At 40.1% G+C, this 17,721-nt stretch overlaps 1 protein-coding gene across 1 annotated transcript in view; it reads right to left on the reverse strand.

The window, feature by feature from the left end:
* The window catches only part of ASXL3 (ASXL transcriptional regulator 3), a 182,794-nt gene that overhangs the window by 47,692 nt on the left and 117,381 nt on the right, over positions 1-17,721 (reverse strand). The gene's annotated exons all lie outside the window — the stretch shown is intronic.

Consider the following 17,721-nt stretch of genomic DNA (forward strand, 5'->3'; position numbering starts at 1 on the left):
CACACCTGTTCCCACCTCTGGAACACTGGCTCTAGATTTTGCCCAGACAGAGAGAAACTTCATAAGAACAGAGTATTTCCAGGTTCATTGGCCAAACTAATCTAAAAGAAAAGAAAGAGGACCCAAATTAACAAGATTATGAATGAAAAGGGAGAGATCATGACTAACACCAAGGAAATAGAAACAATCATCAGAAATTATTATCAACAGTTACATGCCAATAAGTTAAGCAACCTAGACAAAATGGATGTACTCATGGAAATCTATAAACTTCCAAAACTGAATCAGGAAGAAATTGACAACCTGAATAGACCAATATCTAGTAACCAGATTGAAGCAGTGATCAAAATCCTCCCCCAAAAACAAGAGCCCAGGACCTGATGGATTCCCTGGAGAATTCTACCAAACATTCAAAGCAGAAATAATAACTATTCTCTTGAAGCTGTTTCAAAAAATAGAAAAGAAGGAAAACTTCCAGACTCTTTTTATGAAGCCAGCATATCCTGATCCCCAAACCAGACAAAGACCCCACCAAAAAAGAGAATTTCAGACAAATATCCCTGATGAATATGGATCCCTAGATTCTCAACAAGATCCTAGCTAATAGGATCCAACAGTACATTAAAAATATCATCCACCATGCCCCCAGGTGCGATTTATCCATGGGATGCAAGAGTGGCTTAACATTAACAAATCAATCAATGTGATAGAACAAATCAGTGAAAGAAGAGAGAAGAGCCACATGGTCGTCTCAACTGATGCAGAAAAAGCATTTGATAAGATACAGCATCCATTCCTGATTAAAACGATTCAAAGTATAGGGACAGAGGGAACACTGCTCAACTTCATAAAATCTATCTATGAAAAACCCACAGTGTATATCATCCTCAATGGGGAAAAGCTGACAGCCATCCCTTTGAGATCAGGAACACAATAAGGATGCCCATTCTCACCACTCTTGCTCAACATAATACTAGAAGTCCTAGCAACAGCAATATGACAACAAAAAGAAATAAAAGGCATTCAGATTGACAATGAAGAAGTTAAACTCTCTCTCTTCGCAGATGACATGATACTTTATGTGGAAAACCCAAAAGATTCCACCCCCAAACTACTAGAACTCATACAGCAATTCAGTAATGTGTCAGAATACAAAGTAAACGTCCAGGGTCCCCCAAAAGGAACCAATTTTATTTAAAACAGAATGGAGAGAAGTTCAAGCCAAAAGGGGATCTTGAAACCAATGGAGATTTTGCTGGTGAGTGATTAAAGGACACTGGAAGCTCTCTAAGGGCAACAAGCTAAACAAACCAAGGCTAATTTACGAGAGAGAACCAGGGAAAGAGTTAGCTAAAGAGCCCTGCTGGGGGCCAAAGACACCTCAAACACTGGTCTCAAAACTAATCCTGCAAAGGGGCTCTAATTTAATTGAATCAGAAATTTCTGGAGAAATTTATGCCCCAGGGCATTGCTGAAAACAATATAGCAGTTAGGCAGCAATTACTGGAGCCCAGGCATTGGGTGTGATACCAAATGGGACTGTAAAATTTTTGAGCACCCTCTGTATTTACTCATTAATTGTATCCCCATTGTTTACCAGGGAAACAGAACACTTAAGGAACCGGCTCACAATGTTTATGAATGGCAAATGTAACTTCATTGTGACCACTGGAAACCTAATATGAAATAATTACCTCATTCCCCAAAGCAAATACAAACTCCTCAAAACTATTACTATGATAATATAAAGGTATAAACAAAAGAAGATACTTGAAATACCCTCCCTCAAGAGAAAAAATACCTTAATGTAGGTATTTATAGTGGTTTAACAGAGAGATCAGGGAAAGGGACAAAGGGAACTCCACCATGACTAATTTTGGCCCAGGCAGTGCTCTTTGAGGAGCAGTATTAGAGGGTTCACACAACAGGGAAAATCAATTTAAATAAAATAATCCAGCCACGTCTCTAGCCAAATTAATTATAAAAGAACAACAGAAAAATCCCTGGCGAAGGGGTGGAGGGATCACTGTACAGATTGTACAAATATAGCTTGAAATGTCCAGAAAGAGAGAAGAGGAGGGAGAGAGAAGCAATGAAAACAGGTAAAGGAGACTGGCATAAGAAACAATCAGAAAACAGTCAGAAAAGAAAATTTCTGGTGAGAAGCCCTGATTTTGGATGTTAAAAAAAGGCTTCAAAGCAGCCATCCCAAATACCTTTAGATAACTAAATGAAACCTGGCTTAAATAAATTGAGGAAAGTATGATAACAATGTCTCATTAAATAGAAAATATCCGTAAGAGATAATGATTATGAAACAGAACCAGTTAGAAATTCTGGATTGAAAAGTAAAATAATTAAAACAAAAATTTCACTAAAGAGGCTCAACAGTAAATTTGAACAGGGAGAAAAATCACCAAACTTGAAGACAGAGCAACAAAAATTACATATTCTAAAGAACTAAGTGAAAAAAGAATTATAAAAAACAAAACTAAGAAACTCAGAGGCTCAAAGAAATGTGGGCCCCAATTAAATGGACCAACAAATGAGTAACAGAAGTACCATCAAGAGAAGCAAGGGAGAGAAGGGAGCAGAAAAAGTATTCAAAGAAATGATGATTATGAAAACCATAAAACTACAAATCAAAGACACCACATATACTTTAATTAGGATAAATACAGAACTATTCATGCCCAGACACTTAGAGTAAAGATGCTGAAAGCCAGAGAGAAAATTTTGAAAATGAACAAGAAAAATGATTTATGTCCAAAAGGACTACAGTAACATTATCAGCTGGCTTCTCATCAAACAAAAAAATGAAGGAAAAAACCATTTACAATAACATTAAAAAGAAAAAAAAATAGGAAAGGATAAACTTAACCAAAGAAATACAAAAGTTACACTCTTAAAACAAAACAAAAAGTTGAAAGAAATTTAAGTTCCAAGTAAACGGAAAGACAGCCTTTGCTGATGAATCAGAAAACTCCATATTAAGACGCTGATACACTCCAAAGTGATCTACAGATTTAAGACAATTCCTATCAAAATTCTAGTTGGTTTCTTTACAGAAATTGACAAGTCATCCTAAAATTTACATGGAAATTCAGGGTCCCACAATAAAGAAAACTCCCTTGAAAGAAAAACACAACTTCACGACTCATAATTCTAAAAATCCAAAGGGAAAAGCTTAAGAAAAAAAGATTAAAATACTTTGGAAAATATCTGTATTATACTGATGTAGAGAAATATCCTTAAGCTAAACACCAAACTCCATGTCATAAATAAAAACTAAATTTTTTTGTAGAGCTACTAAAAACTAAAATAAATAAACTGAAGACTATAGATGTTTGGGGGGAAATGGGAAAACCATCAAAACAGCTCCATCACGATAACATTTAGTCATATGCTATTATACTGACCCACCTCGCTCCTTCCGGCTTGCGTGTTCACACAGTTCTACTCTACGCATTCTTGACTAAGACCTGCAGTCTGCTCACCACTTTGCTTCCACTAGGTCCATTTTTCCTCTTCTTGCATCATTTTGTTCCATTTCCAGGTGAGATTTTCTGATCTATTAGGTTCTTAAGGTTCTTGCTCTTCTCATCATTTGGACACACTCATATGACAAAGGCCCAGTCCATGATGGACCTGACCATTCTATATCTAGTACTTTCGGTAAACATCTGCTCTTCTCAGCAAACAGGTTAGATAATTAAGTCTTCAACTCTGAGTCACTTATCACTCTCCTGCTAGCCTACTGTGGTTTTTCACTTTGACCTTCCTCAATGACTTTTCCAAACTACATTCTCTTCAAGCTTTTTACCTTCCTGCCTATCATCCTACCCATCATACCTGTCCATGCTTTTGATTCTTACTCCTATAAGGGAAAAAAAGAAACTGTACTAATCATATAGGAAATCCCTAGGTTTTACAATACCAAACTTCACACCCATCTTCTTCAACCACTTCCTCCCTTTCTTCCAGTATTCCTGGAAATGGTACCCTGACTACTTTCTAAGGAAAATTTCTCCACTGAGGCTTTGATTGCTACCTTCTCCACCCCTGCCTTTTAAGGGGTCATTATAATAAGCAACCAACTTCCCATTTTTGTCTTGATTATTTAACTGCTCCCTCTCAAGGGACCTCTATCTCTTTGATCACCAAACACGCTATCTCCTCTCCCAACTGTACAAATAAGTCAAATAAGGGACGCCTGGGTGGCGCAGTTGGTTAAACGACTGCCTCCGGCTCAGGGCGTGATCCTGGAGTCCCGGGATCGAGTCCCACATCGGGCTCCCAGCTTCATGGGGAGTCTGCTTCTCCCTCTGACCTTCTCCTCGCTCATGCTCTCTCTCACTGTCTCTCTCTCTCAAATAAATAAAATAAAATCTTAAAAAAAATAAAAAAAATTTAAAAACAAAACAAAAAAAAAACAAATAAGTCAAATAAACAAAATCCTACTTTTATCCTTAAATTATGCTGTTTCTATTTTCCTTATGACTGTCTCACTTCATAACCAAAATTTTTAAAAGACACATCTGTCTATATTCTTTCCTTCTTTAGCTCAATCCTCATCAAACTCTAATCTGCTCTTTTTACCTATCAAATAAATGAAATTGTTCTAAAAAGTATACTAATTAGAAAGGAAATAAAATCACCATCCTTAGTAAGTGGTACGATTATCTGGGAAACTCAAGAGCCTAAAATGAAAAGCAATTCAAAATTATCAAACACTGAGTAAGAAGGCTAAGAAAAAAATAACTCTACAACTCTATTATGGCAGAAAAGACCTCATTTATGACAGCGATCTTATAAAAACAATTTGACCTCAATGCAGTCAACAAGTAATTCTGGGACCTACTGCTCTGTTTCTCTATTCACTTCACATATAAAGGGAAGATGACACTCTGTCCAAATTCTCTCTTTCCATTTTCTTTTGAAAATCCTCCAAACTCGTATATCCTCTCTACCATGCCTCCAAAAGTGCTCCTGTCAACATCACCAGTGAACAGCAGATACGAAATACAATAGTTAACTCTCAATCCTCACATTATGCAACACTTAAATATTAAATAAATCACACCCTCCTCCGTAAATACTCACTCCTTTGACTCGGTGATACACAAATGGTCTTCCTGTCCCTCACATCACTGGCTATTACTTTCTATTCTCCTTTGCCAGCTTAAGCTCTTTTATTCAGCCGTTAAGATTTGGAAATCTTGGGCTTTGGGCCCAAACCTTGGTCCTGGGCCCTCTTCTCATCTGGTCTATACTACATTATCATTTATATCCATGGTTTTAACTAACATCTAGATGTCGGCGGCTGCCAATTCTTTTCTTTAAACTCCAGCTTTGAACTCTGCTTTAACCTTCACACTTATATAGACAACTTCTTATTCAAAGTTTCTGCATTATTCAAGATTATTCAAATGTACCTCTGAGATAACATGTCCAAAACAGAAAATAAGATCTTGGAGTCTTACCCACCTCAGTAAATGGCACCACCATCCAACTACAGGGCTAACCAGACCCTGAAGCTGAGAGTCAGAAGAAAAGAAGGCAATTATTGTTCAAAGGAAGTGAACCATAGCACCACAGAGAGAAAATTCTGGAGTTCTTCCACTGAGTCTTTATCAGTGTATATATGTGAGCAAACTTACCAGAAGCCACGCAAGGACTACTTGAAATGAATAGAGGTAACAGAGCCCAGTGCTCACAGAGTCCATTCCCACCTGTCAGACTAGAAAAACACATGCCTCAGTGATGAAAGTAATTTGCAGAGACTGAGCACGGCTCCGGTTCTGCCAAAGATATCTTAAGATTTCAAAGCATCAAAGTGCTTTCATGTAACTTAACTGGATCAGGCTCACTTAGATGCCCCTTGAAAGCTTCTCCTCGTGTCTCCCAAATGATATGCCTTTGGGGCTCTGTGAACGTGCGCTACTTCCGGAGCTGGACTGGAAGCTCCATGAAGGCAGATGCACAGAGTCTCGTGTGACATGATGTCCCTACTGGCCAGCACACTGCATGGCCCACTGTAAAACTTGAGTTAATACTTGTAAAAATGACTGAATTCTCACAAATCTCCAGTTTATTAACAACTGTTCTCAAAACCATTGGTATCCTGTTGTAGTAGTCTTGTTCTCAGAATTGTCACACTGGGGCTCTTTTTTGAACTGCTAAATCTCTCCTATGCCGCATTACTGATCTCTCTTTTCATCCCGAGCAAGAGGTCAGTAGGCATTGGATCAGTATTAGCTACTGAGATGGCTTCTGTCAGCAACTTTGTTGGACTTGGTATAGATCTCCAGGCTCAGAAAAGGGATCAGCAAAAAGTACACATGTACCCCACTGATGCTTGCTCAAGTAGAGGGTTGGCCCTTGTGAGGAAAGGGATTGGTTCCCTAATAAAGAATGCCTTAATCATATATTTAAGGATACACATCAACGAGACTAGGCCTCCTCTTAACTAGCAAAACAGCTAGCTTTTGGACAGAGAACACAAGGCAACCCGTCAGCAAGCACAGCCTGCAAACGTGCCCCCCCCCGTGGCCCCCTGCTATTCAGAGACTAAGTGCTAATGAGCCTTCCAGAAGGAAAGTAAGAGTCAGTACAGAGATCTCTGCAATGCTCCACCCTTTCCTCCAGCCGGACCACTCCTAGTTGGTTGTGTCTAAGAGAAATCTGCAGTCCCTTTCAGTCAGACCCCACAAAGAGGGTTCCTTTCCAGGCAGTCGCTTTCATTTTAGTAATCTTAGCTCAATCTAGCCTCACCTGCATTATCTCCTGCAGAAATTCCACACAGTTTTTGGCATCTGGATGGCATTCTTCCCCTAGGTTTTATTTTATTTTAATTTTTTTTAAAGATTTTATTTATTTATTTGACAGAGAGAAATCACAAGTAGGCAGAGAGGCAGGCAGAGAGAGAGAGAGGGAAGCAGGCTCCCTGCTGAGCAGAGAGCCCGATGCGGGACTCGATCCCAGGACTCCGAGATCATGACCTGAGCCGAAGGCAGTGGCTTAACCCACTGAGCCACCCAGGTGCCCCCTTCCCCTAGGTTTTAGGACTGATAAAGAAACATAACGGGAAAAGCCAGTGTCTTTTAATGGAATTTAGAAGCAGGGAAGGGAATTAAATAATGCTGTCACTTTAATCTAGAGTTTTGAACACTACTACACTGTTCACTCCCTGCTTATAATTGATTCTTTATTTCTTTACAACCATCTTTAATAAATTTAGCAAATGGAACCAAAGTGTTTTCTTAGGCAACTATATTTTTTGAATGGGGTTTAATTACTACAAGTTCTAAAGGTGATTTAATGAATGAAATTTCATTTTCTTCCTTCTACCCTTGAGCCTAATTTAGGGGTGAGTCACTGTATGACACCTGTTCATAATGGTCCGTCGTGACCTGGACATTAGAATGTCCCTTATTAGAAATGACAGGCACAGTCTACGGCCATACCACCCTGAACGCGCCCGATCTCGTCTGATCTCGGAAATGACAGGCACAGGCACTAACGTGTAATCTGCCATCTGCATGACTCCCTTTCTCAAGCTCTATTCATTTGTGTGACGAAACAAAGTTAAAGTTCCTTGCTCTCCATTCTCATTAAACGGAGTTAAATATCACACATACACATATTATCTTAAATCCTACATAAGATGAAAACAAAGGTGATTATGTAAATACTAAATGACAGTACCAAACATTTAATCATCCAGTATGCCTGATCATACGTAGTTGATCACACATGCCCAAAGACGGCCTCTCAGGCCACAAGGTTGCCTCGCAGTAAAGCCTATAAAGGAGGAAGAAAGTGGTTTCATGCACAGAATGGGATGTTCTCTAGACTAAATGAATGCAGGTTCCTCAATTAACTTCCTTATGCACAGGATTGAAATCCACTCCATTTGTCAGATTGCCTTATGACATGCAATTACTTGCACATATGTACTTCAATCCAGTCTTACAATTATTTGACCTACTTTGAAGCAGATACTGATAAACAGGATTTGATGTTAACTATCCAGGTAGCTAAGACATGAATCATATCCAGATAGTATTACTGCCCTCCATAAGCATACAGCTCAAATGGCGAGCATGGAAATATCAGGCGTGGTCCGCGAGGATATCTTTGGCCACATATGATTTACTATCGCCAGTAAGTGACTTAGGCTAGAAGGAATATTGGATTTTCTAAGTACTTTAAGATATGCTTTCAGGAGCAGGGGGAAAAAAAAAAAAAGCTAGTGTCAGTTCCATTAAAATAATTACATCTCAAGTACACACTTACTTTTTACCTAAAGGCTTAAGATACCAGTATTTTTTCATATCTTTAATACTTTTGAATTTCTATAATCTGTTAGGTAAATTGACATTTCATTATAAACATTATTTGCAGAATAAAATAACGGTATAATTTTTAAATCAATATATACAGTACATAGAGCAATCTCTAAGAGGAGCCTGAGTTATTGCAAATGCATGAGCTATTTCCATGGAGGAAAAAGATGGAAAGCCCTTTCCCATTTGCATTTATAAAGGCTGCGTGACTTCTTTAAATATATACACTGATGCCAACAGAGCCATCAGAAATCAATAAATCACATTCTCATGTGCTGTAAAATGTCTGACACACACATTCATTTTCCTAGTCCAAAATTCTCTGCAAAAGGAACTGTGTAAATGTTCCATTTTAGTTTAATGACATTCTCCACAGTTAAAATTATGTGCATTATTGCCAGTGAGTGCAAAAACCTGAAGAGCACAAAGCTAGATAGGATTTTAAAGAGCCTACACAGTACATATCCTTCCGTGGCTAGTCATTTAACAGACCATAGAGACACAGATATGAATGCAGAACAAAATTGGGAGATTAGTAAGAATGGATTGAAATGCTGCAATTACCATTTGGACAAAAATAATAGGCATAATTTATTTAGAAGCAGTTGGGGGATGGTCTTGCCAGTGTTTGGAGAAACAGCCCTAATAGTCCCAGTACCACCACATGGAGGCAGAGATGAACATTACTTAAAATGATACAGATGACAGAAATGACAACAACTTATTCATCAGTGATGTTCAACTGGGAAGTGTAATAAAAACTTAAATATGACTCCACTTTAGTTGACATTTATTCCGCCAACTGCTACGTATATTTTAAAAGGTCACAGCATTGTTCCATGTAGATACAGTTTATGAAGTACAAATTCTTAAAGAAAGGAGGGATCTGCTATGTATATGTGCAAGGAAGTTCTAAAAATTATCCAGGCATATTTTGCAGAGAGTTATGCACAAAGGCATGTCCGGCTACAAACATAAGCACTGAATTTATTCAGGCAATATTCCTACCTGGGAACTGAAGGGAAGAACTAGCTACAATTCTCCCTGTTCCCTAGTGTTGACTAATGCTGCTTTCACCCTTTAGTTTCTTTGGGTTTGATCTCTGAACCAACATGTGGTGGCCAAAAAGATAGCTTTGACCTATGTGTTTACCGAAACCTGATTACACCTGAAGTGTGTTATTTTGAGGCCCTATACTGCTTCACTCAACGACATATCCTTCTTCCCTTGGTGCCATGTTTTCCTCTCCCTGAGACCTCCCTTCACTCCAGCCCCCAACCCTAACTTCTCTCCCTAAAGTCTGGACCCCATAATCAACCATTCCAACAAGCACCTCAGAGTTCCCTAAAATCTCTCAGCTCTTTCAATGTGCGCTTTTGAAAAATCTCCAGTCTTGGCAAAATCCAACTCCTGGCACATCTAGTACCAAGTCAAAGACACAAATCCTTAGCACGGCTGGAGCAAAAACCATGGAAGCAGTCCGGCAGGACCCACTGCTGTCTAACCTCACATGGGGCCTCAGGGCTGATGAGCAATCACTTTTTCACCAGAATGGACCCTCAGAACCACCCTTCAGGCTGCCTTCCAAAGCCTTGGTACTCTCCTGACACCCATAAGCCTCTACTGGCTGAGCAAACACACCACTGCTCAGCTGAAAGTCCTTCACTTTCCCTCTGCGCTTCCTGTTTGGTTCTTCCTCACTCCTCCATCCCTGCTTCTCTTTCATCTCGGCAATCAGTACTTTTTTCCTCCCTTAAACCAGCCTCTTCTCCAATACAGTCCTGGCCCCGTCTATTCTAAAACTTGGTCCATTGTTCAAATCTTCTTTCTTCTACCTTCATTTTCTCCCATCGACAACCTCAATTTTTGGACAAAAACATGTTTAAGTCTACCCTGGCTTTTAAGACATAACAATCTTTTGCTATTCTCAAATGTGCAATAAACACTTACTGCCTAAACTACATATTTAATTCCTCCTTCTCACCCAAACCCTATGACCAAGTCCTGATGGTTTTATCTCTAAAATGTCTGTGTTGGATTAACTTGTGCCCCCACCCCACCCCCGGTTCTCCTGTTGAAGCCCCTGTTGAAGCCTCCAGGGTGACTGTAGTTGGAGACAATGGCTTTACAAAGGAAAGTAAGCATAAAGGAGGTCTAGGGCAAGGCCCTAATCCAATATGGCTAATGTCTTTACGAAAAGAGGAAGGGACAGCAGGGATGTGGGTACATGGAGAAAAGGCCATGTGAGAACACAGCAAAAAGGAGCCTATTCTGCAAGTCAAGGAGAGAGGCCTCGGGAAAATCCAACCATGACAGCACCTTGATCTTGGACTTCCAGCCTCCCAGAACTGTGAGAAAATAAATTTGTTTTTAAGCCACCCAATCTGTGGTATTTTGTTATGGCAACAATAGCAAACTAATGTCTCATGAAATAGGCCTTTCTTTTTCATTCTTTAATGGTTTTGGCTATGTTCTTGGGTTTATCAGACATGTTACACTAGCTTCTAAGTGGATTCCTACCCTATATTCATTGATTCGTTCAAAAAACATTTACTGAACCCTTACTACATGCCAGGCACAGGGTCTAGAAGAAAGCCACAAAGCCACTGTCCTGGGTTCTCATGAGGGAAAACAAATGAACAAATCCAAAAGCAAGAAATTATTGACAATGATTGAGTGCTGGGAGGGAAGTAAACAGAAAAGTAAGTCCGAGAACAACTGCAGAGGCTACTGGACGTGGCAGGGAGAACAAGAAAAGCCTTTGTGAGGAGGTGACACTGAGGGGGATGAGAGGAAGCGGGCCTTGCTGCAAGCCCCCCTGAAGCCTTTCTAGCAGCGCTCTCGCAAGCACAGGGACGAGGAATAGGAGGTTAGGTGTAGGTCTGAGGGGCAGGAAGGAAGACAGAATGACTAAAGCAAAGCAAGATGGAAAGTGGGAGAATCTCTCTCCTCTACTTCACGCTTCACTCCTTCAAAAGAATCCTTTTCTAAAATATAAATCTAACAATGTCACACTCCAAACATATAACCTTCATAGATTCTACATTGCTCACTGACACAGAAGGCCTTTTTTTTTTTTTTAAAGCTTTGCACCAACCTCCCCCTTCTAAACTCAGTTTACTCCCTCTGTACCCCTCCATCTCAACTTTTATGTTGATGGGGAGCAGGTACTTCTCTGCCCATGTTTGGAGGGCAAGGGACGCCATGCAGAACAAAGAGCATGAACTTGGAGACGGACAAATCTGTGTTCAAATTTTGGCTCCTACGTTTTTACTTGGAAGAAGTTGGGTAAATCCTTTTTTTCTCCCCGATCCTTATTTCCACATAGATATACAGAGGGGTTAATAATATGAACTCTTTAGAGAGTTACAGCAAGAATTAGTGATAATTGATGTAGGAGGCTTAGCACTATATATCATCACTATTATTACTGGCACATATGGTCTCCTCTACTCGGAATGCCTACCACACTCCTTTCCTGGTAAACTTCCTCCATATTTCCAGATGAAGTTTAGATGACACATTCTCTTCAAAGCACTCTCTAACTCCTACCTATAAAATATGATTATCTCCTCATTGCTTCTATAGCACAACGTGTATACCACCGCCATGGCCTAGTTCTATAACTGTAGGCTTTTACATCTCTGTCTCCCCTCAAGAACCATCACCTCTCTCTGGGTTGGAACTGTTACTCTCTCAGTGTTTGTATTATCAGTGCTTATCTGGCACATAATAGGTGTTAAGGAAACACTGGTTGGATGAATGAATTAAATATATATCCATCCCTTCCCTGCACCACTAGAATTCTCCTGCATCCATATTATTCTGCATCTTCACAAAGTCTGTCAGTCAGGAGTCCCAGCAGGCACAGACGGCTCATTCAAGTTAGCAGCATTTAAAGAGGGTGGATTAAAGGGACTACTTACAAAGAAAGGGATGGTCAGGGTGCAGCAAACCACCAAAGATAGTTCAGGAAACTAAAGCTAATAATGGGAAGTAGTATTGGACCTAAGGGCACCAGGAGAAAGGGTTTGTCAGAACTTGGACAGGAAGAGAGCTACAGGGAGAAGACCTTCTGATAGGAGCTGGTGGATGGATGCATCATGTGCTGAGCCACAGGGCTGGTGAGGGGCTCAATCTCACTCTTCTTTAGCCCAAAGCTCTGTTGGGGCTCCCTTAGAGCCAAACCCAATTAAAACCCACGGGGCCTTCTCTTCCTGCTTCCAAATAATTCAGGCCTGAAGCTTAAAACAATATAGGCCCCTAGGCCAGAAAAGGAGCAGAGGGACGCACGATGGCCCAAAGTGCAATCACAGAGCCTAGCGGGGTGAGGTAGTATCCACAGGGAGGGAAGCCCGGAGAGGAGCTGCAGAACCAGTGCACGGTGAGGAACACCGCCTACACAGAGGAGCGGCCTGATATGTAGTATCAGAGGTCAAGCCGGAAGGGAAAAGTGCCTGAGCAGGATGGGTGGGTAAGTAGCTTGCCACGGAGTCCAGGCCTGAGTGTAGTAAAGACGACCATCCATGGGGCAGTATGAAAGAGCGGCTACCTATGAGGGGATTAACCAAATATTTGGATATATTAAGAGTAATAAAAAAACAGGGTTTCTCTCTGTCAGTGTCAGCTACGGAAAAGAGAGAAAACTAGAATAAATCATGGGGTATTAGATTAGGACTGGAGGCAAATCCCTAGTTTACAAGATAGAGACATAGATATAGAAATAAATGTCAATATAAATTATGTTGTGTTTATAGATTTTGAAAGACTTACGCCCTTTCTTCTGTAACATGTTCCTTGTCTCCCTGACACAGAGGTTAGGAGGTAGTCTCTTTCTCTCTCTCTCTCTCTCTCTCTCTCACACACACACACACACACACTACAGAGTACACGTGCTGTGAGCTCCTGATTCCTAAGTACCATCCTCCACTCAAGGGAAACATGGCTCCTTGAAGAAAGGGTTAGTTCCAGAGCCTGGGCAAGAAAAGTATAAGAAGAAACTGGGACAATGTGGTGTGCTTCAAAATAATGAAGTGATCTGAAGGCAATGGAGACCTCAGAAGATACAGAAGCCAACTTGGACAGGCTCTCAGTGACCAACTGTGGGGCAATTCGAGCATAGTAATCTACTGAAGAAATGAAAAACAACGAACCTGTACAGATACAAATAAATGTGTAAACTGAAGGTCTGAAGACAAAGGATATTTATATTTAAAAGAAACTCCTCACCAAATACTATTTAAAGATGAGGGAAGAAGTAACTTTGTACTGCAGAAGATTGGCAGGTACATTTTAATCAAAATGATCAAGTAAACATCAGCAGTATTGGGACAAATAAAAATTATGTGCCAATGAATAGGTGCCAGGTGCAAATATATTAGAGTCATAATATATTGGAGGAAGCGGGGTCCTGGAAGGATTACCAGGCTGAAAACTAATTCTCTAATGTATCTTCAAATTTCTAAAAGTGTCCGGTTATTTAAAAATTAAAAAAAAATACAGAAGGCATATGTCCCCCTGGTGCATTAGTCCATATGTGGTTTAGCCTCCTGCAGCAAAGCAGAGTGAAGAAGGCTGAAAGGTGGATCTAGAAAGGCAAAGGAAAGATATCCCACCTACTCCCCACTGACCTCCTACCGTCCATCTGGCAGTGCTGACAGATGATCTGCACTTGACGATCTCTGAAGTATTTGCTATTTCCTGTCTATTCCCTGGCTCCTTCCCATACTCTTTCTCATCCACACCCTTTCATAAATACACGTATTCCTCTGGGACGACTGTATCTGGTAGCCTCACCAAATCCCATAGCTGACACCATTATCTATGTACATTTTATAAACTAACTCCATCTCCTTCAGTTTTGAAACCTGTATAGTTACTTCTCAACATTTTATATAGTAGAAGCATCTCAATCCAACCTGCTAAAGCCAAACTCAATACCTACCCCCTGGAGTGGGCACTGTTAGTGGACTGCCAAGGTTCTCCCCCACCCCAGTTGTGTATCCTCTAATGTAACTTCCTAAAAAACAGATTTCTAAAGTAGCCCTGACCTCTATCACAGTGCACCCTTTTACTTGAGATGGTGAGCACACTGAGGTTCAAGGGTAGGTCTAGTGGCTCTAAACAGTTTGCATATTCCATTTCCTTAGCTAGAGGCATTGTTTAAGAAGTGGTCATGTGATCTTAGTAGTACCAGTAGTGTGAATTGAGACCTTTTCCTTGAAGCATTTTCCCCATGAATGTGAACCAAGAAGCAAGTACCCATTTTTTGATTCAGGTAGCCATCCTATTACAAAAGGGAATTAGAAAAAAAACAAAAACAAAAACAACAAAAAAAGGGGGGGATTAGAATAGTGCCAACAAGAAGAAAGACAATTTTTTAAATTAATTCATTAAATAATAATGAAAGGGGTTCTTGACAATAAGTAAATCCCAGGACCAACCAGAGCCCACTCTAACTTCTATCTTCCAATTACCTAAGCCAATAAATCCCTTTATATTTAAAGCAGTTTGAGTTGCATTTCTGTTATGTGCAGTATAATGTGTAAAGGAGAGTAAAAATACATATAAAGCTAGTTGTGAAAATGTCATAAAACAACCAAAAGATAATATATATGAAATGTAAGATCAGCAGGGCTTTAGGAAAGACAGAAAAGTAGAAATATAGAAAAACAAAACACCAGACAGGTTGGCAGAATGACAACTGGCACTGATAAGATAAAAGGGAAACCTAGCTTCCATATTTGAAGATGTAACTACTGAAGGATCCCCAGCTTTCAATGGTCTAGAGTCAGACAGAGGCTGGTAGGGACTGCTTCAGGGGGAAAATCTGGCAGCAACCGGGGGAGTCAAAGGAAGGAAACAAGAAATCCGGGACTTCCACATTCTGTACAGATACATAAAGACAAGCTTTCACAAGTGAGATTCTGAGGTATCTCTTAGAATTATAGTATTTTCCACTGTTCAAATAAATCCATGTAACTAGCTTCACATTTGCATGCCTTTTCCAGTCATTCTGGCCCAGAAAGTGGTGGTATTCAACCCCATGGATATTTCTAAGCTGTACTGAAACAGCAGCAGTTTGGGGAGCTTGCTGCGTCAAGTCTCCTGCCCCTTCCTGACAGGAGAGAGGGTGCGTCAGCTCACCTCCAGCAAAGCACGCAGAGGCTGAGCTCTAAGTTTCCTGGTATCAAATAGTTGACAGGCCCATAGAGCCCTTCAGTTCTCCCAAGTCACCCTAGATAAAATATCCAGTTGCCTTCTAGACCCTTTACAACCCTATCCCACAGGCAATCTGTCATTTATTCCTACTCAAATAGGTTGAAAACTATGTCTGGAATTCAGTCCTTTCTTCTCATTTCCAAGGCCAATGCCCAAGGTCATACTGTTATCTCATATCTCAACTACTGCAATTGTCTCTTACCCAGTTTCCCTATGTCTTATCTTTCTGCCTGTCCAATCCATCCTTCATAGGGTTACTAGCTCCTAGGAGAAAATACGGAGTGCATTTCATTTATCCTTTTTCCTTCCCCTATGTCCAGGCATGAAAATATCTGTTTACATTATTGTAAGCAGGTCATTTCTCATTTGAAAAACTCTATGATGGCATCCACTGGTTTCAGAAAAAGTTCAAAGAGCTTAACCTGCAACCAGGTCACCAAAGTTGTAAACCCACTCCCTGTCAGCAGAGGAGCTCCCCACTTTCCCGCCACAGGAGGAGCCAGTCATACAGAACTACTAAATTTTCGGAACACACAAGCAGCAGATCTTTATAAATGACATGCTCTCCCTCTACAGAATTCATTTTCCACTGGCTCTACTTGCAAAACCCTTACTAGTCCTTCAAGGCTCAACTGAGGTATCCTTTCCACCTATAAAATCTTCTCCAATACTAGTTTCTGATGAAAATGTCTTCATCCTCTGTACCTACAGAAGACTTTCTTTAAAAGTCTACTTTGACATTTCTGTTGCTCTTCCTGGTCTTACACTAATTTAGTTTGCCCAGTTATTAGACTTCTTAACCTAGTAATGAGCATAGTGTACTGTAGATCAGCGTGAGGTGGTCTTTCTTGCCTTTCATCCTCTGTATTTAGCAAAGTGTGTAGAATACACAGCGCACGCTCTGTAACTACTGCCTGAGTAATCTGCTGGTGGACTACTTGTTATATGAGGACAGCTACTGTGCCTTATTCATTTATACTTCTCATGCTGACTGGAAGAAATGAACAGAAATTGCTACAGGTTGAAAAAAATACTAAGCTTCGCCTGGCCTTCTGGCCTTCTCGCCTGGCCTTACCGAAATATTTGGCTAAACCTAGGGCAGTCTGTCATTTCTTCATTCCAAAAGATTTATTTGGTGTGCCAAACCTTATTCCAGGAGCTGCGGACAGAACTATAAACAAGGTGAACCACTCGTGTGCGGAGATGAAGGAAATGGTTCTAGAGCTAATAAATCAGTCTCTTTGACCAATCCCCCTTAAAAAAAAGTTTTTCTTAACTTCCAAACTCAGTTCTCTGCTACACAAATGTAAAACCTGAGAGATGAGTGGCTTCTCCCTACACCTTGTTCAAGTACTATTTGACAAAATGTAAAAGTGCTACCACTCGATAATGATGGTGATGATCACATTATCTTCCTCCTCTTTAATTTCAACACTATTCTCCAAATTTGAGCCCTCATTTTGCCTTTTTGGAACAACTAAAATTGCTTCCTAAGAACCCTTCCCACTTTTATGCTTCCCATCTCTACATTCCCTTTCAATACTGCCAGAATAATTTTCTTAAAAAGCAACAATCTTACTCTATTACAGCTGTGCTCAAAAGCCCTCAGTGGCTTTGCAAACACAGGGAGAACACTGTTCAGACTCCTTAGCCTCATACAAGGAATCTTCCAAAATTGAATTCCAATTTGTCTGTCCAGATTCTTTTGCACTATTCTTCCTACAATCCAGACTCCCACAAAAATAGCTCTTGATTTTGTATCTTTGAACTTTTCACTTGATAGATTTCCATCTATTTTATTCAAATCCTGCCTACATCTCAAGGCCCAATGCAAGGACCTTAATTTGTCTCCGATTTTTCCCTTCTGCATATGAAAGCTCACTACACCTTGTGCTTTTCCCTCTAGTCTTAACTGCTTCTACCTCACATTTTGATTATTCACGAATATAACTTATGTATCCAACTAAAGCATACTTAATCATCAATAAATACTTAAAAGGCACTTACTGTCTTTCCATTACTCCAAAGTACCTAAAACATAGCATATTCATAGTAAACATTAAGCAAATTTTCATGAAATGAAGGCAAACTTCCAAGCAGAAATGTACCCCAAATCAAAATAATCTTTTCCTAAATGTGAACAATAATCCCC

The sequence above is a fragment of the Neovison vison genome, chromosome 3 (genome assembly GCF_020171115.1).
Source record: "Neovison vison isolate M4711 chromosome 3, ASM_NN_V1, whole genome shotgun sequence".
In the NCBI taxonomy this organism is placed as follows: domain Eukaryota; kingdom Metazoa; phylum Chordata; class Mammalia; order Carnivora; family Mustelidae; genus Neogale; species Neogale vison.